The sequence below is a fragment of the Salvelinus fontinalis genome, chromosome 36 (genome assembly GCF_029448725.1).
Source record: "Salvelinus fontinalis isolate EN_2023a chromosome 36, ASM2944872v1, whole genome shotgun sequence".
NCBI lineage: Eukaryota > Metazoa > Chordata > Actinopteri > Salmoniformes > Salmonidae > Salvelinus > Salvelinus fontinalis.
In genome coordinates, this window is record NC_074700.1 from 30,456,806 (window position 1) to 30,479,414 (window position 22,609).

Genomic DNA, 22,609 nt, shown 5'->3' on the forward strand with positions numbered 1-22,609 from the left:
CTGGGAGCAAGACATCCTGGTCCGCAACGGGGCTGGTTTTCTTTTTGTAATCCGTGATAGACTGTAGACCCTGCCACATACCCCTTGTGTCTGAGCTGTTGAATTGCGATTCAATTTTGTCTCTGTACTGGGACTTAGCCTGTTTGATAGCCTTGCGGAGAGAATAGCTACACTGTGTGTATTCGGTCATGTTTCCGGTCACCTTGCCCTGGTTAAAAGCAGTGGTTCGCGCTTTCAGTTTCACGCGAATGCTGCCGTCAATCCACGGTTTCTGGTTTGGGAATGTTTTAATCGTTGCTCTGGGTACGACATCGTCAATGCACTTCCTAATGAACTCGCTCACCGAATCAGCATATTCTTCAATGTTGTTGTTGGACGCCGTGCGGAACATATTCCAATCCGCGTGATTGAAGCAGTCTTGAAGCGTGGATTCAGATTGGTCGGACCAGCGTTGAACAGACCTGAGCACGGGAGCTTGTAGTTTTAATTTCTGTTTGTAGGCTGGAATCAACAAAATGGAGTCGTGGTCAGCTTTTCCGAAAGGAGGGCGGGGGAGGGCCTTATATGCGTCGCGGAAGTTAGTATAACAATGGTCCAGAGTTCTGCCAGCCCTGGTCGGACAATCGATGTGCTGATAGAATTTAGGGAGTTTTGTTTTTAGATTAGCCTTGTTAAAATCCCCAGCTACGATGAATGCAGCCTCAGGGTGTGTGGTTTCCAGTTTACAGAGAGTCAGATAGAGTTCGTTCAGGGCCATCGATGTGTCTGCTTGCGGGGGAATATATACGGCTGTGATTATGACCGAAGAGAATTCCCTTGGTAGATAATGCGGTCTACATTTGATTGTGAGGAGTTCTAGATCAGGTGAACAGAATGACTTGAGTTCCTGAGTGTTGTTATGATGGTCACACCACGTCTCGTTAATCATGAGGCATACCCCCCCGCCCCTCTTCTTACCAGAAAGATGTTTGTTTCTGTCTGCGCGATGCGTGAAGAAACCAGCTGGCTGCACCGACTCCGTTAGCGTCTTTTGAGTTAGCCATGTTTCCGTGAAGCAGAGCACGTTGCAATCCCTGATGTCTCTCTGGAATGTTACCCGTGCTCGGATTTCATCGACCTTATTGTCAAGAGACTGGACATTGGCGAGTAGTATGCTAGGGAGTGGAGCGCGATGTGCTCGTCTCCGAAGCCTGACCAGGAGACCGCTACGTTTTCCCCTTTTTCGGCGTCGTGTAGCTTCGCCGGCTGGGATCAGGTCCATTGTATTGGGTGGAAGGCAAGACACTGGATCCGTTTCGGGAAAGTCATATTCCTGGTAGGAACGGTGGTTAGTTGACGTTAATCGTATATTCAGTAGTTCCTCCCTGGGACTGGGACAGTGCAGCAGAACACCACTGGATAGAATACCTGTATGTCTCTAGTGGTGAACTGGGATAGTGCAGCAGAATGCAACTGTCCTATAATCTTTGCCATTAACAATCGTATATTCAGTAGTTCCTCCCGGCTGTATGTAATGAAATCTAAGATCACCCGGGGTACCAATGTAAGAAATAACACATAGAAAAACAAAATACTGCATATTTTCCAAGGAACGCGAAGCGAGGCAGCCATCTTGCTCGGCGCCGGAAGTTGAGTTTCATTTGTGAATGATAGTCCCGCTTCCCATCCGCTTCCCATCCGTCTCAAACCTCATTGTGACATTTTTGTGATGTATTGTCTCCACCTTCTTGCCTTTTGTGCTGTCGTCTGTGGCCACTAATGTTTGTACCATGTTTTGTGCTTCTACCATGTATTGTTGCTACTATGATGTGTTGTGTTGCTGCCTTGCTATGTTCTCTTAGGTCTCTCTTTATGAACTGTATTTATTTTGAATCCCAGGCTCCGTCCCCGCAGGACGCCTTTCGCCTTTTGGTAGCCGTCATTGTAAATAAGAATTTGTTGTTTTGCCTAGTTAAAGGTTAAATTAAAAAATCAGCGCACCCTTTTTCTACATCTATCCTCTTCTAGTTAGTAGGATACAATACCTGTATGTCTCTAGTGGTGTACTAGGATAGTGCAGCAGAACACCACTGGATAGAATACCTGTATGTCTCTAGTGGTGAACTGGGATAGTGCAGCAGAACACCACTGGATAGAATACCTGTATGTCTCTAGTGGTGAACTGGGATAGTGCAGCAGAACACACCTGGATAGAATACCTGTATGTCTCTAGTGGTGAACTGGGATAGTGCAGCAGAACACCACTGGATAGAATACCTGTATGTCTCTAGTGGTGAACTGGGATAGTGCAGCAGAACACACCTGGATAGAATACCTGTATGTCTCTAGTGGTGAACTATGATAGTGCAGCAGAACACCACTGGATAGAATACCTGTATGTCTCTAGTGGTGAACTGGGATAGTGCAGCAGAATGCAACTGTCCTATAATCTTTGCCATTAAGTGTTTTGGCAATTTGATCAGGAATTAAGACTATTAGTGTAAGCGACAATGTATATTAAAAATAAGATTATTGTTATAAAATGTCTTTTATCACTCAGATGGTTGGTATTTTCTGTGGCATTAAAAAGGTTTTAGTCTGACATTGGACATGATGCCAAATAACCTTTCACCTGACTGATGCATGCTTTCATTAAAGGAAAATTCCACCCAAAACGGTCTTTTGGTATTTGCAAAATGCATCATATGGGGATTTCTGTATTTTGAAAGTTACATATCGTGACAACTTGATTATTGACAAGCAAAACATTTTGGGACTATGTTACAATGGACTAATGAAACAAATACCAAAATATGGTTTTTGGATGGAGTTTTCCTTCAACTGGTTTCTAGAACTCCCTGGAAAACTGTATTTTATGGTATTATTCTGTAGTGATGAAATTAAAACCTTTTCAAGACATGAAGTCAAACCGTTACACACCAACACTAACCATGGTGGGGTGACTGAATTTAATATACAGTTATACACCAACACTAACCAGGGTGGGGTGACTGAATTCAATATACAGTTATACACCAAAACTAACCATGGTGGGGTGACTGAATTTAATATACAGTTATACAACAACACTAACCATGGTGGGGTGACTGAATTTAATATACAGTTATACAACAACACTAACCATGGTGGGGTGACTGAATTTAACAGTTACACACCAACAATAACCATGTGTCACAATACAGAGGCGGATGCAAGATGCAAGCAACGATGGTTTAATGAAATAGTTTACAGCATCAACAGGACAGACAGAATATACTCAGACAGAATCCAACCCAGGGCCTAGGGCACATCCTCTGATGATAGCGTGCTGAGAAATCCAAGGGAGTGAGTCCGGCTGGGTAGGAAGGAGCACAGCAGATAATCCCCACAAGGGCTGCGAGAGAAAGAGCACTGACACACGACACAACCTCAGGGAAGAAACAACGATCTGACAACAAGAAACACAGGTTACAGAACATATAAAGGGGAAGATAATTAATTCCAGCTGGCGCAGACAATCAGGCCAAGATTGGAAACCACGCCCACACAAACACAGGAGAGAGAGAGAGAGAGAGGCAGTGGATTCATGAACCGTGACACTACCCCCCCCCCCTAGGAACGCCTCTTGGCGTTCCCAGACAAATTTACCTGTCGATTGAAATCATCGATAAGGGAGTGATCCAGAATGTCCCTAGCGGGTACCCAACTTCTCTCCTCCGGACCGTAACCCTCCCAGTCTACCAGGTACTGGAATCCGCGTCCCCTCCTTCTCGAGTTCAAAATCCGATTGACAGAAAAGGTGGTCTCCCCATCAACAAGTCGTGGCGGCGGGGGAACCGGGACCGGCGGGTTAATGCGTGCCTGAAACACCGGTTTTATCTTGGACACATGGAAGGTAGGATGAATTCTCCTATACGCCGGAGGAAGCTTGAGCCGGACCGCCACCGGACTAATGATCCTGGTGACCTTGAACGGCCCGATAAATTTGGGGGCAAGCTTGTTAGAAACGGATCGGAGTGGAATGTTCTTCGTGGAAAGCCACACTCTTTGTCCAACGACGTATACCGGAGGCTTCGACCGGTGGCGATCGGCCTTAGCCTTGGTGCGCTCCCCCACCCGGAGGAGAGTCTCACGGGCTCTGCTCCATACGTGACGGCACCTCTGGATGAAAGCGTGAGCGGAGGGAACAGTGACCTCGGACTCAGTACTGGGAAAGATAGGTGGCTGGTAACCTAAACTACACTCAAACGGAGAGAGACCCGTGGCTGCCACTGGCAACGAATTGTGAGCGTACTCAACCATAGAGAGTTATTGACTCCAGGAAGAGGGGTTCTTAGAAACCAAACATCGCAACACTCTCTCCAAATCTTGGTTGGCCCTCTCCGTTTGACCGTTGCTCTGGGGATGAAACCCTGAAGAAAGACTTACACTTGCTCCCAGTAACCTACAAAACTCCTGCCAAAACTTGGACACAAATTGGGGCCCCCGGTCAGAAACTACGTCCATCGGCAGGCCATGTAAGCGAAAGACATGATCCACGACCGTTACCGCTGTTTCCTTGGCAGATGGTAATTTAGGCAAGGGAATAAAATGAGCCGCCTTCGAGAACCGGTCCACCACGGTCAAAACAACCGTCTTGCCCTGGGAGGACGGGAGACCGGTAACAAAATCTAGCGCGATGTGGGACCAGGGTCTCGAAGGGACCGACAGCGGTTGGAGTAACCCATCTGGGGGTCGATTAGAACTCTTCCCAGTGGCACAAACCGAGCAAGCCAAGACAAAACTGTGAATGTCACGAGCCATCAGCGGCCACCAAAAGCGTTGCTTCACTAAAAAGCTAGTACGGCTGACTCCTGGATGACACGCTACGTTGGAGCAATGCCCCCACCGAATAACATCGGACCGACACCCCTCCGGCACAAACAACCGATCAGGCGGTCAACCGGGCGGAGGCGTTACCCCTTCTAAGGCCGTTCTGACCCTCGATTCAACCTCCCATATAAGTGTGGAGACCACTAGGGTCCTGGGTAGGATGCACTCGGGAGTGGATGGTCGTTCGGAATGGTCAAAAATACGAGAAAGGGAATCGGGTTTGACATTCTTGGAACCCGGGCGATACGAGAGAGAGAAGTCAAAACGTACGAAAAAGAGTGCCCACCGCGCCTGCCTGGAGTTGAGTCGCTTGGCGGTTTTAATATATTCCAAATTTTTGTGATCGGTCCAAACTATAAAAGGTACCCCCGAACCCTCTAACCAATGGCGCCACTCCTCCAATGCTAACTTCACTGCCAACAACTCTCTGTTGCCAATGTCGTAGTTGCGTTCCGCAGGTGATAACCGATGGGAAAGGAACGCGCAAGGGTGCATCTTGTCGTCAGAAGAGGAACGTTGGGAAAGTACCGCACCTACCCCCACCTCTGAAGCGTCCACCTCCACCACGAACTGACGCGAGGGATCGGGAGCTATGAGGATGGGAGCCGAAACAAAGCGGCTCTTGAGTTTGGTGAATGCAGCCTCGGCTGCATCGGACCACCTGAACGTCACTCTGGGGGAGGTTAAGGCGGTAAGAGAAGCGACTATCTGGCTAAAGTTGCGAACGAAACGCCTGTAGAAATTGGCGAATCCCAGAAACCTCTGTAGGGCCTTACGGGAATCTGGGCTTGGCCAATCCACCACAGCCTTAACCTTGTCAGGATCCATGCGAATACCTTCAGTCGAGACGATGTAACCTAGGAATGGAACGGATTGTGCATGGAAAATGCATTTTTCCGCCTTGACAAAAAGTCCATTCTCCAACAACCTCTGAAGCACTCGTCTGACGTGCTGAACGTGTTCCTGGAGAGAAGAAGAAAAAATCAGTATGTCATCCAGGTAAACATATATGAACTGATCAATCATATCTCTCAGCACGTCATTGACGAGTGCCTGGAAAACCGCTGGGGAGTTGGATAACCCAAAAGGCATGACCAAATACTCGAAGTGCCCTCTGGGGGTGTTAAACGCGGTCTTCCATTCGTCCCCCCTCCTTATGCGAACCAAATGATAAGCATTACGTAAATCCAACTTAGTGAACACGGATGCTCCCTGTAACCTCTCAAAGGCTGAGGACATCAACGGTAAGGGATAGGTATTCTTCACTGTGATGTTATTCAACCCACGGTAATCAATGCAAGGACGCAGAGATCCGTCCTTCTTCCCCACAAAGAAGAACCCCGCCCCCGCTGGAGAAGAGGAAGGACGAATGAATCCAGATGCCAGAGAATCAGAGATGTATCTCTCCATAGCCTCTCTCTCAGGAACAGAGAGTGAATATAACTTGCCTTTAGGCGGAGACTCACCTGGCAATAATTCTATTGCACAGTCATAGGGACGATGCGGAGGAAGAGAAGCAGCACGGGACTTGCTGAACACCTCCTTCAGGTCGAGGTATTCCACGGGCACGTTAGACAAATCTACTGCCTCCTCTAGAAACACAGAATCAGACACAGATGAACAAGCAGACACTAAACAGGACTCAAGACACTTGTTACTCCACATAGATATAGAGTTATGACCCCAGTCAACTCTGGGGTTGTGTTGGGTGAGCCAAGGGTGGCCGAGAACTAATGGTGCAAGGGGTGAGTCCATGAGTAGAAATGATAGTGTCTCAGTGTGATTGCCAGAAGTGATGAGTGTGATAGGTTCAGTGGTGTGAGAAATGTTGGGGAGTTCTTGACCATTGAGAGCGTTGACGGATATCTTGTGCGTGAGTGAGGTGATAGGAATCTGGAGCTTGTGAGCGAGCTTGAAGTCCATGAAATTACCCTCTGCTCCTGAGTCCAGTAAAGCTTGGGTGTCGTGCGTGTGGGTGGCCCATCTTAGTCTTACCGGGAGGAGAGTAGATGATGAGGTCTTCTCTGTGATGACACCACCCGATAGTAGCCTCATACTTACTACCGGGCCTGATCTTTTACCGGACAGGAGTGGATAAAGTGGCCCGCTCTACCACAGTAGAGACAAAGTCCTTGGGATCTCCGCCTCTCCCTCTCCTCCCGGGAGAGACGAGCTCTCCCCACCTGCATGGGTTCGTGAGCGGAGGCTGAACTGGCCGTGTTCCCGCTGCTGGCATGCCAACCCTCCGTGTCGTTATACTGTCTGTTAGGGTATGCTCGGCGGCCAATACGACTCAGACGAGCGTCGACCCTCAATGCTAGTTCCACTAGTCCATTTAAACTCCTGGGAAGGTCCAGAACATAAATCTCCTTCTGGATCCGGTCCTCCAGCCCATGCAGGAACATGTCCCACTGCGCCTCCTCGTTCCACTGACATTCTGCGGCCAGAGTGCGGAATTGAATGGAGTATTCCGATACTGAACGGTCTCCTTGGCGAAGGTCAGCGAGTAGTCTGGCCGCCTCCCTACCCGCCACAGCCCGATCGAAGACCCTTCTCATCTCCTCGGAGAGTGTCTGGAAGGAGGTGCAGCATGGGTCCTGGTTCGCCCACACCGCCGATCCCCAAAGGGCCGCTTTGCCTAATAGCAGTGTGAGTACGAATGCTACCTTAGACTGTTCACGGTTGAAGGTCCGTGGCTGCAACGAGAAATGCATGGAACATCTCGTCAGAAAAGCTCTGCAATAGTCAGGATCACCTGAATAACCCTCTGGTGTCGGTAGCCGTGGCTCTAGCTGGGAATCCGGCTCTGGCGGGGCGTGTTGAACTGCCGGTGTAGGTGGCGCAGCGAGACCCCCCAGATGTTGTAATTGTTGGGTCAGCTGGGATACCTGCGTCGCAATGGCTTGTACTGCCCGACCTGTGCTAGAGATGTTCTCCTCTTGTTGGTCCATTCTCGTGATACTGCGGGAAATGAATTCGGTCAGACTCGTTGAACTCGCTGCATCCATGATGTGGTCAGATCGTTCTGTCACAATACAGAGGCGGATGCAAGATGCAAGCAACGATGGTTTAATGAAATAGTTTACAGCATCAACAGGACAGACAGAATATACTCAGACAGAATCCAACCCAGGGCCTAGGGCACATCCTCTGATGATAGCGTGCTGAGAAATCCAAGGGAGTGAGTCCGGCTGGGTAGGAAGGAGCACAGCAGATAATCCCCACAAGGGCTGCGAGAGAAAGAGCACTGACACACGACACAACCTCAGGGAAGAAACAACGATCTGACAACAAGAAACACAGGTTACAGAACATATAAAGGGGAAGATAATTAATTCCAGCTGGCGCAGACAATCAGGCCAAGATTGGAAACCACGCCCACACAAACACAGGAGAGAGAGAGAGAGAGAGAGAGAGAGGCAGTGGATTCATGAACCGTGACACCATGGTGGGGTGACTGAATTTAATATACATTTACACACCAACACTAACCATGGTGGGGTGACTGAATTTAATAGTTACACACCAACACTAACCATGGTGGGGTGACTGAATTTAACAGTTACACACCAACACTAACCATGGTGGGGTGACTGAATTTAATATACAGTTATACACCAAAACTAACCATGGTGGGGTGACTGAATTTAATATACATTTACACACCAACACTAACCATGGTGGGGTGACTGAATTTAATATACATTTACACACCAACACTAACCATGGTGGGGTGACTGAATTTAATATACAGTTATACACCAAAACTAACCATCGTGGTGTGACTGAATTTAATATACAGTTATACAACAACACTAACCATGGTGGGGTGACTGAATTTAATATACAGTTACACACCAACACTAACCATGGTGGGGTGACTGAATTTAATATACAGTTATACAACAACACTAACCATGGTGGGGTGACGGAATTTAATATACAGTTACACACCAACACTAACCATGGTGGGGTGACTGAATTTAACAGTTACACACCAACACTAACCATGGTGGGGTAACTGAATTTTATATACAGTTATACAACAACACTAACCATGGTGGGGTGACTGAATTTAACAGTTACACACCAACAATAACCATGGTGGGGTGACTGATTTTAATATACATTTACACACCAACACTAACCATGGTGGGGTGACTGAATTTAATAGTTACACACCAACACTAACCATGGTGAGGTGACTGAATTTAACAGTTACACACCAACACTAACGATGGTGGGGTGACTGAATTTAACAGTTACATACCAACACTAACCATGGTGGGGTGACTGAATTTAACAGTTACACACCAACACTAACCATGGTGGGGTGACTGAATTTAACAGTTACACACCAACACTAACCATGGTGGGATTACTGAATTTAACAGTTACACACCAACACTAACCATGGTGGGATTACTGAATTTAACAGTTACACACCAACACTAACCATGGTGGGGTGACTGAATTTAACAGTTATACACCAACACTAACCATGGTGGGGTGACTGAATTTAACAGTTATACACCAACACTAACCATGGTGGGGTGACTGAATTTAATATACAGTTATACAACAACACTAACCATGGTGGGGTGACTGAATTTAATATACAGTTACACACCAACACTAACCATGGTGGGGTGACTGAATTTAACAGTTACACACCAACACTAACCATGGTGGGGTGACTGATTTTAATATACATTTACACACCAACACTAACCATGGTGGGGTGACTGAATTTAATAGTTACACACCAACACTAACCATGGTGAGGTGACTGAATTTAACAGTTACACACCAACACTAACGATGGTGGGGTGACTGAATTTAATATACAGTTATACACCAAAACTAACCATGGTGGGGTGACTGAATTTAATATAGAGTTATACAACAACACTAACCATGGTGGGGTGACTGAATTTAATATACATTTACACACCAACACTAACCATGGTGGGGTGACTGAATTTAATAAACAGTTATACAACAACACTAACCATGGTGGGGTGACTGAATTTAATATACAGTTACACACCAACACTAACCATGGTGGGGTGACTGAATTTAACAGTTACACACCAACACTAACCATGGTGGGGTAACTGAATTTTATATACAGTTATACACCAACACTAACCATGGTGGGGTGACTGAATTTAACAGTTACACACCAACACTAACCATGGTGGGGTGACTGAATTTAATATACAGTTATACACCAACACTAACCAGGGTGGGGTGACTGAATTTAATATACAGTTATACAACAACACTAACCATGGTGGGGTGACTGAATTTAATAGTTACACACCAACACTAACCATGGTGGGGTGACTGAATTTAACAGTTACATACCAACACTAACCATGGTGGGGTGACTGAATTTAACAGTTACACACCAACACTAACCATGGTGGGGTGACTGAATTTAACAGTTACACACCAACACTAACCATGGTGGGATTACTGAATTTAACAGTTACACACCAACACTAACCATGGTGGGATTACTGAATTTAACAGTTACACACCAACACTAACCATGGTGGGGTGACTGAATTTAACAGTTATACACCAACACTAACCATGGTGGGGTGACTGAATTTAACAGTTATACACCAACACTAACCATGGTGGGGTGACTGAATTTAACAGTTACACACCAACACTAACCATGGTGGAGTGTTCTTCCAGCTGATCTTCTCTGAGCTGGAGATTGCCCAGCATGCTCTGCTCCACTTCACCGGTGAGCGGAGCTACCACCTTTGATATTGATTAACTACAAATACTTCACGTCCTTTGTATCAATATCTGCTGCAGCTGAGAGGTTTTTGGGGCTCCAAGACTTCACAGCAGAAGTACTACAAGACTTTTGTCACCAGGAAATGTCCTGCCCTCACAGGAGGATTCTGAGGCTGTGTTGGACCTGATTAGAATGAGGTTTTTACAGAAAAGCAGGTTGATTTTGTTTAGTTCATTTCTTTTTTGGTAGTTTGTGTGATATTTGATTTATTTTTACCCATATGTTATTTTTGGGGATCCTTATCCACCCACACAGTAGGTGGCGGAATGCACATTTAGTTGTTGCGAATGCCATTATACCATAGAAGAAGAGAGAGAGACAGACAGACAGACAGACAGACAGACAGACAGACAGACAACGGTCTAGACACCCTCAGGCAGTGATGCCAACTTAGCAATTTTGTTGCTATATTTAGCAACTTTTTTTCCAAACAGCACCGAAAAACAAATGTAGCTAATTTTAAAAATGTATTTGGAACTTGTGGCAACTTTTGAAAAATGACTCAAACGCTAAAACGCACATATTTTCCCTCTAAATGACACAAAACCGATTTTCTCTGTCACAACACACGTGCCTGGCTGCAAAAGTGCATTGTGAGTGAACGTCAGCAGCAGGCCAGCAGCAATTTCAGCAAATTGCAAATCATTGTTGGCTGACTGCAGCAGCAGTAGTATGTGTTCGACGAGATCTTGAACAGAACTTACAACATCAATCAACATGTCTCAATCAAAATTGTACAGCCAGAAGTACAGAAAAGAGTGGGAGTACCTGGATTTAAAGGGTGGCTGAAGCCAGTAATTGGGGATGATTGTTGGGCATACTGTGCGTACTGCAAATCAGATATGCTTGCAAAAATGTATGACATCAAAAAACATTATGCTACAGCAAAGCATATAAATAAATCAAAACTGTACAACCCCACAACGCAGTCTACATTACCACAGTTGGTTAAAAAAGTGGATAACTGCAAAAGCTACTATGGCAATGGCCACTGCAGAGCATTGTTCGCTGCTAGCATGCGACCATTTAGGTATGGCTTGCAAAGTTGCCTTTTCAGATTCTGTGGCAGCAACAAACTTCCAAATGCACTGCACCAAGTGCACAGAAATGATTAGGGGAATACTGGCTCTTTATTTTCTCAAAAGGGTAACATCAGATGTGGGGGATGAGAAGTTCAGTCTCCTTTTGGATGAGTCCACTGATGTCAGTGTCTCGAAATACCTGGGTGTGGTGATTCGGTATTTCAGTGCTAAAAAAGAACCGTTGTGTCCACATTTCTCAGGCTAGTTGTCTGGGAGGGTGGCGATGGCAGATCAATAGCAAAGGCGGTAGTTGAGTTTCTTGAGAAGGGCAACCTTAAAAAAGAGAATCTTCACAGTATTGGCACTAATAATGCGTCTGTGATGACTGGGGTACACAACGGGGTGCACATGATTTTAAAGGTAGAATGTGCATTGCCCAATGTGGTACTCATCCGTGATGTGTGCCATTCTTTACAATTGGCTGTCTGTGCAGCATCCAAAGAAACCATCCCTAGGAGTGTTGAGTACTTAATCAGGGAAACCTACAACTGGTTTTCCATTTCCCCAAAATGGCGCGAGGCGTACAAAGCAGTGTATGCCACCATTAATTGTGGCCAGAAACCCCTGCAGGTCACCAAAGTGTGTGCCACACGTTGGCTATCGATTGAGCCTGCGGTAACTCGTATATTGAGCCAGTGGGAAGAACTGAAACTCCACTTTGAGTTGACCAAGGCCAGTGAGCATTGCTACATGGTGGATGTGCTCCACGCTATGTACATGGACAAGAACAACTATGTCTACCTGACATTCTTGAAATCAAGTTGCAGTGAAGTAATTTGAGGGAGAGCAAACAGATCCTGTCAAGCTTTTGGACAATCTGGTACACCTCTTAACATCAATTTGCAGCAGAGTAGTCAACCCTATGGCAAAAATGGATGTCCTGAATGATGCCATTGATGGACATCTCAGTCCATCACCATGTACCAACTCAGTCTTGCGCCAGAGGACAAAAAGGTATTTCGGAGACAGTGCATCAACTACATTGTTGCTTTAAGCAAGGAGCTGCAAGCAAGGCTCCCAGACAACCTTGAAGCCTTGCGAAACAACATGGCCTTGTTCAGTGTTAAGGAAACGCTAAAGCACAACAAAGGCACCACTGAAATTATTAAAGTAGCTGAGCTACTGGGGTACCAGCCCCAAACAATTGATAAAATTGTTTCCCAATGGAGAAACATCCAGCTGTTTAGGTGGGACTCAACTGAAAATATAGTCGAGTTTTGGAGTGAAGTCAATAACTACACGGACTCTTCCGGGTCAAATCCATTTGAAGAACTGTGCAAAGCTGCACTCGCTGCCCTCTCCTTGCCACACTCAAATGCGGAGGTTGAACGGCTGTTCAGCCAAATGAGTGTGGTCAAGTCAAAGTTAAGAAATAGAATGTCACTGCACACTCTCAACTCCATACTCCTGGTGCGGTATGGACTGAAGCTGGCTGGTGAAACCTGTTACCAGCATAAACTACCAAGTGAAGTTCTGCAGCAGTTTGGCACCACAGCAGCATACAGCTTTAAGGCCACTCCATCCTCTACTGCTGGTTCCAGCTCCGTGACAATGCAGTTGGACAGTGAAGAGGATTTCCTTGCCAATCTATGACTCATCATATTTACAGTACGTAGGCAAGGAGTGGGCTTTCTGGAACTGGCGGAGACACACAGCTGATGGTGGCAGTGTGTACTGCAGTGGGTGCGAAAACAGTGGCAAAATCTGAAGGAAACCATCGAGCAGCTAGCTAACTAGCCAAGCAGCACAACAACCTGGGGAGAGCTGGAGAGAGATGCCTAGCACATACATCATTATTTGAGTTAAGTTGCTTATTCAATAAGATAGCATATTCACCTTGTTATTTGCCTGTACCTATAATTGTTGATCAGTTAGGTAGCATGTTAACTAACTACCAATACACTGCTTAAAACTATGATTGTTCAGAATGTGTAGGTTTACTAGTTATAAATAAAATGTAATTGTTCAATAATGTGTAATTGTTCAATAATTCAATGTGTTGTGTTTAAAAATAAAAATGTGATTATATAAAATGTGTTGTGTTTATATTACTTTTACAAATAAAAGTATATGATAATAAACAAACAAATCTAAACTAACAAATGTCAAATCATATTTTTCGCCGAGATAATTTTTATATGTTATTTTTTTCATGTGATATTTATATATATTTTTTCACTTTTTTATTTTTATTAACAGTAACATGCAAAACATAAACATAACAGCCAGAGGGATTCCACAAAGAAATTATTAAAAAAAAATAAAAAAATAAAACTCATCCACATTATATCAATTATATAGCGAAGAAATTTTTTTGACATTTTGTTTTGTATACGTTTCAAAGACTCTAAATAGTTTTTCAAATCAGATAAAAAAATTAAGAAAAGGACCTTTTTCTTCATACATTTTGATTTGTGTATGAAAAATGTTCCAAATAAAATAAAGAGATTTATGACATATTCACATTCAATTGTGGAATCAGTGTAGAAAAATAATATGTCAAACTTAGATTTCAATGGTTGTATGCAAAATGAGGACAAGATATAGTTTTACATCAGTCCAGAACACTTCACTATATAACAATGACAGAATAAGTGTTCAATTAGAGTCTACGTAATGACGTTACGCAGTTTTACGTTATTATGTATTGACGGCATCACGCAATGACATCACAACGTCTATTAGCAACAAATCAACTTCCTCTGGAAATTAGTTGGCAACACTGAGCGGAATGCGGCGAAAGCACCTACAGGTAACTTAGCATTCAATCTAAAGCCATCCTTTTGTTTCAACTCCTCCACTGATCTTTAGAATTTACCCTAGACAAATTATGGACTTCTAGTATCAAACATGTTTTGTTCTGATTTGTTTATTTCATGTTCAGGCCGATATCTGGCTGTTAGCATTGCAACGTCTTTCGATGATGAGAATTTTCACAGACCTGTTCTGAATACCTGATTGTACTTTAGAATTTCTGATGAGAGACTTGCAAATGTATTAGAATAAAAAAAAAAACGTGTTTCGAAATGCTGCGTTCGCAGAACACGTGTCCGCATCTAGCTAGGTCACATGAGAACCTACGTTATTTAATGGCTGGCTAGCTACCGGGGTTGTAACTGAAATTAGTGTTGACTTTATATTATTTTCTCCTTTCAAGATGCCGACGACTCGAATGTGCTGCTCTGGTAAGCAACATATTACTTAAATGCATGCTTACGTGGTGGTTTTACTTAGCAACTAGCTAACCACGTGCCATGTTAGCTAGTATGCTAGCTTGCCATTTAGGTGTGACCGGACCATCAGTCGTTATAAACCCAACGTTAGGTCTCTGCTACGGTGATGATAAAATGAACTCTCTCTTACCGAATCAGTCTTTGAAGAAGCAACTTCTTTACCAGATTCTGAGTAGCAGTTGGCCCCTGACTCGACTGTCGTTGCTGCGTTAATGACACCCTATTCTCAATAGTGTACTACTAATAACGTTGATCTGGTCAGAAGTAGTTCACTGTATTGGAAATACGTTTCCATTAGCGACGATATCAATGTTGGGTTCTATATGCCTGCGTGTTGCCTGTTCATGAAGGGACCTCCCTATCTTCCCCCTGATCAACAGCAATGCAGGACAGATGCCAGGGAAGTCCAGAAGACTGACACGCGAGTGCATTGACTTACCACCAGGAACATTAGATGTGTTCAGCTTGTCAGCCCTAAGCCTTAAAGGTAAAGGTCCTGTGCCCTAAATCCCCAAGTATCTTTGTGTGCACTTGGAAAACTGTCACAGATTTTCAACTAAATAGGGAAGTGCACCCTTTGGGGTGGGGTGGACTTTCAGGTGGTAACTGACTCACACGTGACTGGCTGTAAATGATGATCCTCAATGACAAGCATATATCTGATTTTTGGTGATGCTAACTTTGATCTGATGGCCTCCTTGTCCTGTGTTCCAAAGCCTCTTGTAGTAATATACAGACTAGTAAGTCACTAACATGGATGTGTTCTTTGCTCAGGTCTGCATTACTTGTGACACGACTTCCTGACTTCAAGGCATCTGAACAGATTCTCCACTTGGAGTTCCATTCTGGAATAGGAATGTGTGCTGGTGAGTTCCATTTGAGTTTATTCACTGGTGTTCAGGACAGTTCTAATGGCACCATTTCTATATGGTCACTACTTCCGGGCTTTATATGATGATCCATTGACAAGCATATGTCTGATTATTTTGTGAAGCTACTGTTTGTTCTGATGGGCTCTATTTAAGAACTTTCTATCTTCTCATAGAAGCCAGGCAAAAACTAACATTTATTTTGTGATTCCTTCTTTAGCATACCTGATTCCAGACCACGAGACTGATGCGCTTTGTGAAAATCCAGGTTGGTGAAATGTTAAGACACTAGTACCCCACTTCCCTTTATAGTGCACAACCGTAGACCAGGACCCATGCACTATAAAGGGAATAGGGTGTGACTTTTTGGATGCAGGCATGGTCCCCTTTTGGCTGGCCAACTGTACAAGATGGCTACCGGGACGTGCTACAGTCCCAATGATGATGAACTTAGCTCACTTTGAACCGATGTGAAACGACATGAACTACTGAGTGACTGTATATAATGCAGCAGTTAGTCATTGATTTCTCAATCATCACACTAATAAAATGTTTACCTTTCATTCTTCAGGGTTTGAGTGCTGTGGTCAGTGGAATTGCAGCGTGGACGCCAACATACTGGTAAGTTGAGGTTCTGAAACTGTCCTAAATAGTGCCCTCTATAGTACACTACATTTTACCAGAGCTTTATGGGCCCTAGTCAGAAGTAGTGCACTAGAAAGGGATGTCTTTCCCAGAATAACAATCGTTCTCTGCAACCACATGATAAACCTTTTGGAATCTCGTTTGTCTGACTTCCTGTTGATGATAAATTACCTGACACCCTGCAGGGTAAAGAACCATCGCTTGACTGTCTTGTTGCAGCCTAGTTTCACGTCCTCCATTTTGTCTTACAGTTGACTGTCCTGACACAAGATGGCTGTTCTGGGCTGCTCTAAGCTATGCAGGTAAGGATGGATTCTGTCTAAATGTATATAACATGTTTGAGGGATCCCGTCCTTCTGCTGAACATGATGAATATTCTCTTTGGAATCTCGTTCGTCTGAACTCCTGTTGAGAAAAGGAATAGCTGACTTCAGCAGAGGGCTACGTAACCTGTCATAAAGGCTACATATGTCATGTCTAACCCCTCCATGTGCCTGTCTGGTATCTGGTCCCCATCCAGACTTTAACCTGAAGCATATGTCTTCGTAGGTTCTTGTGTATGTGGCTGAACAAGGAGCCGTGATGCCAACTAGACTGGTGAGTTTTGGTTAATGAGTACGTTCGGTAATTGTCATGGGTAATGAATCTCTAGTCCTTGTATCTTAACCAGAGCCTCTTCCTTAGTCTATAACCAGTCTAGTGTTAAAACTCTGAACGGTTGATGTTTGGTAGTCGTGGTGACTCTGGCTCCTAGTGATGACACCCGCACGTGTCTTACGCCCTGTGTCGACGACAGAACCTGCAAAGGTGGACCCACTGGTGTTGCCAGGGCAACAAGGGGACAGCTGGTTGGGGTTACCAACTGTCTGATGGGACCAGAGACTCACACAAAATGGCTGTTGGCTTTGCATTGTTGATCCAAAATGGCCGCCATTAGATTTAAGATCAAGAAGTAGATGCAGAATCATTCATGAAATGCTAGTAGCAGCACAAGTGACTGGGGTGGATGGTCCACTCAGGATGTAGTCAGTTAATTTATATTTTCATGCAGTACCATCAATACAGTTTAAGCAGGATTGAGGTTAGAATACTGACTAACAAATAACTAGTGTCCTGATGTAGTACAGGGCCCTTGTCAGCACTTTCCCATATTTAGTCTCTCAGGGTGGTAGTGCTGGTCTAGGATCAGTTGTTACCTCCCCAGCTGATTGGTTACCCCTCTGATCTATCAGACAATAAAGCAGTCTTTAATGTAGTGCTGTTCAGCATGTTTATTTGGATTCTTCTCCTTCAGGTCCTGATGGTCCTGGTGGTGGTACCAGACTGGTCACTAGAAGATGCCTGTTACTGAACTACCACAAGGTGTGTATGATTGACTTTACTTCTGTCCTTTATAATGTAGAAGTGATGATTTCATGTTACCGCCCCAGTCTGATGTTAAGCTGACTGATTGGTTAGTGAACTGATCTATACTCAAGCAGTGAGGTCTGGTCCTGAGGACCCAGAGGAGTGGTGGGTCCCCAGGATTAGATAATGCTGTGCTGTAGACTGATCTAATGTCTGACCACTAGTTCTTACAATATCACTTAATTATCCCTCAACTCTCCTCCCCCAGTTGATGTCCTTGTGGGTCTGCAGTCTTCAGGAAGGTGTGTATGATTGTGTTTTTACAGCCTCTTCACTCACTGACCTTTCACCTCTTGCACTTGCTACCAACTCCACCTACCTTCTACCTACTCATTAACATCACTGAGGGAACTACAAATACCATGAACTCTTAACTACAGCGCACACCCACCACATGGAACATTCTGGATGTATGTGATGAAATGACATCCCCAGTTGGTTGGCTTCTGTCCGGTGCTCTGTGGCTGGCATCAACGCAGGTTTCCCATCGGTCCTCCTGTGGGTTGGGCAGACACTGACAAGCCTGCTTTTGTAGAGGGGGCAGGGGTAAGGTGGTCTGCCTGCCTGGAGGGAGGGTGTCTGGGTGGGGAGCTTGTAGCCAGACCTTGGACTACTGGCTGGATGGCTACAATGACTGAAGCCCCTTGGTCTGATCTCGTCTCAGAATGCTCTGCATATAGTCTGCAGTACCTAATGTACTTCTGCATCATGTTTAATTTGGTATCTGTTCCTTCCAGGTCCTAACTGTTCCAGCCTGGCCACTGGAGAACTGTTGCTGCACTACCTCAAGGTGTGTAGGATCAACTTTGATCAGTTGCCATTAACTTCTGTCCTTTATAATGTAGAAGTGATGATTTTCTGTTACCGCCCCAGTCTGATGTTAAGCTGACTGATTGGTTACTGAACTGATCTATACTCTAGGGCAGTGTTTCACAATCCTGGTTCTGGGAACCTAGATGTAAGGCTTCGTTTAGACACAGCTCAATTCTGATCTTTCACTATTTAGTCTTGAGTAATCAAATCAGTAAAGATCTGGTGTGATAAACACCAATTAGTGGAAATCTGACTTGGTCTGCCTGTGTAAATGCAGCATTATTCACCTAATTCAATCAAGGGTTTGAGTGTAATCAGGTGTAGGGTGGTATTCAGGTTTTCACTGGCAGTGCTGTCCCAGCATATTAACACTTCACACGTTGAGTTGTGAATTCTGTCCTGTAATTAGATCACCTGGTCAACAGTGAGGGACTCACAATGCTCTGGTCTCATGCTTGTAAACAAACACCATGTGTCTGGACCTACTGTAAAATACATAAGTAGCTATCAATATAAACTTCATAGAAATAATGTTATTGGTGAAACCCTGTTTTCCAAATACCCTGGTATACCACCCAAGCCTAGTTCTGGGGGGGAAACACTTGTTGACAGTTTTGGGTCCCCAGGATTAGAATACACTGCTATAGACTGATCTCATGTCTGACTACAATGTCACTTCATGCTTTCCTACTTTCTCCCTCTAGGTTTCTGCCCCCCTGGTTGAGGTCCGAGTGTCTGCCGTGTTTGGAAAGGTGTGACTTTTGACAGCATTGTAACGCTCCACATTAAGCATTCTGGAATGTTGTAAATGATGAACCTTACTTAACCATTCCAGTCTGGTGGCAATCCTGTCCTGTGCTCTGGGCTGGATAAAGGTCTGGCCTCCCATCGGCCCTCCTGTGGGTTGGGCAGACACTGACAAGCCTGCTTTTGTAGAGGGGGCAGGGGTAAGGTGGGCTGCCTGCCTGGAGGGAGGGTGACTGGGTGGGGGCTTGATCCCAGACCCTGGACTGCTGGCTGGATGGCTGCAATGACTGAACTAAAATCCTGATCTGGTTTCAGAATGCTCTGAATGGAGTCTAGTAAAATAAGATTGGAATTATTTGGTTTTAAAACTGTTCTGTCTTTTTAGAGCTCGTTGGCTGCTGAAGTGTTGCTGTGCTGGTGGAGCGGGAAGGTGTGTAGTGGGAATGACTTACGGTTCCAGTATTATAATACACTGAGTATAGAGGACATTAAACCTTCCTAATATTGAGTTTGCCCTCAGAACAGCCTCAGTTGTCTACAAGGTGTCAAAGGTCGGCATTGGAGTCAAGTTAGCTGGATGTCCTTTGGGTGGTGGACCAGTGTTGATACACATAAGAGACTGTTGCTCTTGACAAACCCAGAAGTGTTTCATTTGAGCTAAACCGGTCCACCTGGCACCTACCATGCCTCATTCAAAGGAACTTAAGTCTTTGTCTTGCCCATTTACACTCTGGGTGGTACACATACACAATCCATGTCTTGTTGTTTAAATACCCTTTTAACCTGTCTGCATCTACACTAATTTAACAAGTGATGTCAATAAGGGCTGGCTTTCACCTGGTCAGGTTAATGTATTGTCCACTTGGTGTATATGTATTATAATGGAAAAGGGGGGCAGATCAATATTAGGAAGAAGTTGTTAATGTACTGTTGAATGTTCCTCTTGGATCATCACACTGACCCAAGCAGTTTTTATAAACTACATACTCTGATGTGATGAGTCATCATTACCGCCCCAGTCTGATGTAACGCTGACTGATTGGTTACTCTCTGATCAAGTCATCTCAGACCTTGTGTATTAGTCCCTACAGTATCACCAGGGTTTAATTCTCACTATTTTCCCTCTAGTTCTCCTACACTGACTAGCCCTCTTGTACTCCTGTTTGGTCAGGAAGGTAGTGGGGCGTCTCGTTGGAACTGGGGAAAACCAGACCAAGTCAATTCAACCCTGGGATGTTTTTGATGTATAAATAAATCTACAAATGAATGCTTGTCCTATTTTTCTTTCTCTGTGGTAGTAAATCAGACTTGGTGAATTTGGCCATTTTGAATGAACCATGTGGTCTGAAATCAATACTGAACAATGTGACATTCCCTTCATATCATTATGTAGTTATTCTAGGTGGTTATAAAGATGCACATGTTACATTGTTCACTGGCTATATAAAGTTGACTGAATTATTTTAAGCTGTAGTGTTTTTGGGAGGAATTTTGTGAGATGCATGTTTCGTCGTGATGTATACTTTAACGATACGGTGGGACAATTTTAAAGCTAATATATGGAACAGACTTGGTTTACACTGATATCAGAACCGCTAAAGATGGTGGCTAAATAAAGTGTTAATTCAAAGTAAATTCCGGTATATTTAACGGGTGGTATCATGGACATTAATGTGCCAGCTTGTGGTCCCGAAAACCCCCCCAAATGAGTTACCTCTGGTTCTTTCAACCATACCTACGGTGGAATCAATTGGGTTTTTTGACCATGTGGCACCATTAACCCCATCTGTTGGCCGTGGAGCACAGGGGTAGAGAATTTGGGCTCACTACAAGGTATGAGCGTTTGCGCTTGAGGCTAGTTTCCCGGACACAGATTGAACCTTACCTGGAACTTTATATTATAATTTTGGTGAATAACCTGAGACATAAGCCGTACTGTACAGTTTGCGTGCCGTTTAGTACTGGTCTGCGTCACACCAGTCATATGGCATCGATCATTTTTTCCTGTCAAGCATAAATTGGCTTTTAGGAGATTCTACATTTTCTGAGATCCGTTACCTTGACCATTATAGCAGGGGCTTTTCATTTCAGTACAAATGCTTCAATTGTGTGAACGTTAGCGAATATCAGAAAAAGGTTCACGCCTCCATTTACCACAGATCTTTTTTTCAGGGTTGATGTCAAAACATTTTCCCAAAGGATTTGTCCAATGAACCGTGGCGGAGTTGGTGCCCAACAAGATGCGTTGCTAACTGCTCTCTATAGCAGCTGGGTCTGGTCGACCTAGTTAATTGAATGCAACACATTTTTCAAATCAAATTTTATTAGTCACATACACATGGTTAGCAGATGTTAATGCGAGTGTAGCGAAATGCTTGTGCTTCTAGTTCCGACAATGCAGTAATAACAACAAGTAATCTAACCTAACAATTCCGCAACTACTACCTTATACACGCAAGTGTAAAGGGGTAAAGAATATGTACATAAAGATATATGAATGAGTGATGGTACATACGGCATAGGCAAGGTGCAGTAGATGGTATAGAGTACGGTATATACCTATGAGATGAGTACTGTAGGGTATGTAAACATAAAGTGGCATAGTTTAAAGTGGCTAGTGGTCCATGTATTACATAAGATGGCAAGATGCAGTAGATGATATAGAGTACAGTATATACATATACATAAGAGGTGTAATGTAGGGTATGTAAACATTATATTAGGTGGCATAGTTTAAAGTGGCTGGTGGTACATTTTTACATAATTTCCATCAATTCCCATTTTTAAGGTGGCTGGAGCTGAGTCAGTTTGTTGGCAGCGGCCGCTAAATGTTAGTGGTGGCTGTTTAACAGTCTGATGGCCTTGAGATAGAAGCTGTTTTTCAGTCCCTCGGTCCCTGCTTGGATGCACCTGTACTGACCTCGCCTTCTGGATGATAGCGGGGTGAACAGGCAGTGGCTTGGGTGGTTGTTGTCCTTGATGATCTTTATGGCCTTCCTGTGACATCGGGTGGTGTAGGTGTCCTGGAGGGCAGGTAGTTTGCCCCGGGTGATGCGTTCTGCCGACCTCACTACCCTCTGGAGAGCCTTACGGTTGTGTGCGGAGCAGTTGCCGTACCAGGCGGTGATACAGCCCGACAGGATG

General features: G+C 44.5%; 1 long non-coding RNA gene, 4 other non-coding genes and 2 pseudogenes across 12 annotated transcripts in view; all 7 read left to right on the forward strand.

The window, feature by feature from the left end:
* The window catches only part of LOC129835785 (uncharacterized), a 30,709-nt gene extending 9,977 nt beyond the window's left edge, over window positions 1–20,732 (forward strand). For 3 of the 8 annotated variants that reach the window (XR_008756530.1, XR_008756527.1, XR_008756528.1), the window contains 11 exons: window positions 14,909–14,936; window positions 15,365–15,471; window positions 15,759–15,850; window positions 16,074–16,121; window positions 16,425–16,474; window positions 16,750–16,800; window positions 17,048–17,095; window positions 17,793–17,860; window positions 18,114–18,147; window positions 18,643–18,695; window positions 19,423–20,732. This is a non-coding gene — a long non-coding RNA (uncharacterized LOC129835785). The remainder of the gene's footprint in view (window positions 1–14,908; window positions 14,937–15,364; window positions 15,472–15,758; window positions 15,851–16,073; window positions 16,122–16,424; window positions 16,475–16,749; window positions 16,801–17,047; window positions 17,096–17,792; window positions 17,861–18,113; window positions 18,148–18,642; window positions 18,696–19,422) is intronic. The other 5 variants (XR_008756532.1, XR_008756534.1, XR_008756531.1 and 2 more) reach the window with 5 other exon arrangements.
* On the forward strand, window positions 16,287–16,350 carry LOC129835818 (small nucleolar RNA SNORD29). The gene has a single exon (XR_008756545.1). It is a non-coding gene; the product is annotated as a small nucleolar RNA SNORD29 (small nucleolar RNA).
* Window positions 16,860–16,931, forward strand: LOC129835826 (small nucleolar RNA SNORD30). The gene has a single exon (XR_008756553.1). It is a non-coding gene; the product is annotated as a small nucleolar RNA SNORD30 (small nucleolar RNA).
* On the forward strand, window positions 17,247–17,373 carry LOC129835847 (small nucleolar RNA SNORD22). The gene has a single exon (XR_008756565.1). It is a non-coding gene; the product is annotated as a small nucleolar RNA SNORD22 (small nucleolar RNA).
* On the forward strand, window positions 17,896–17,970 carry LOC129835838 (small nucleolar RNA SNORD31; annotated as a pseudogene).
* Window positions 18,746–18,815, forward strand: LOC129835831 (small nucleolar RNA SNORD31). The gene has a single exon (XR_008756556.1). It is a non-coding gene; the product is annotated as a small nucleolar RNA SNORD31 (small nucleolar RNA).
* Window positions 20,452–20,525, forward strand: LOC129835834 (small nucleolar RNA SNORD31; annotated as a pseudogene).
* Window positions 20,733–22,609: the final 1,877 nt, after the last annotated feature.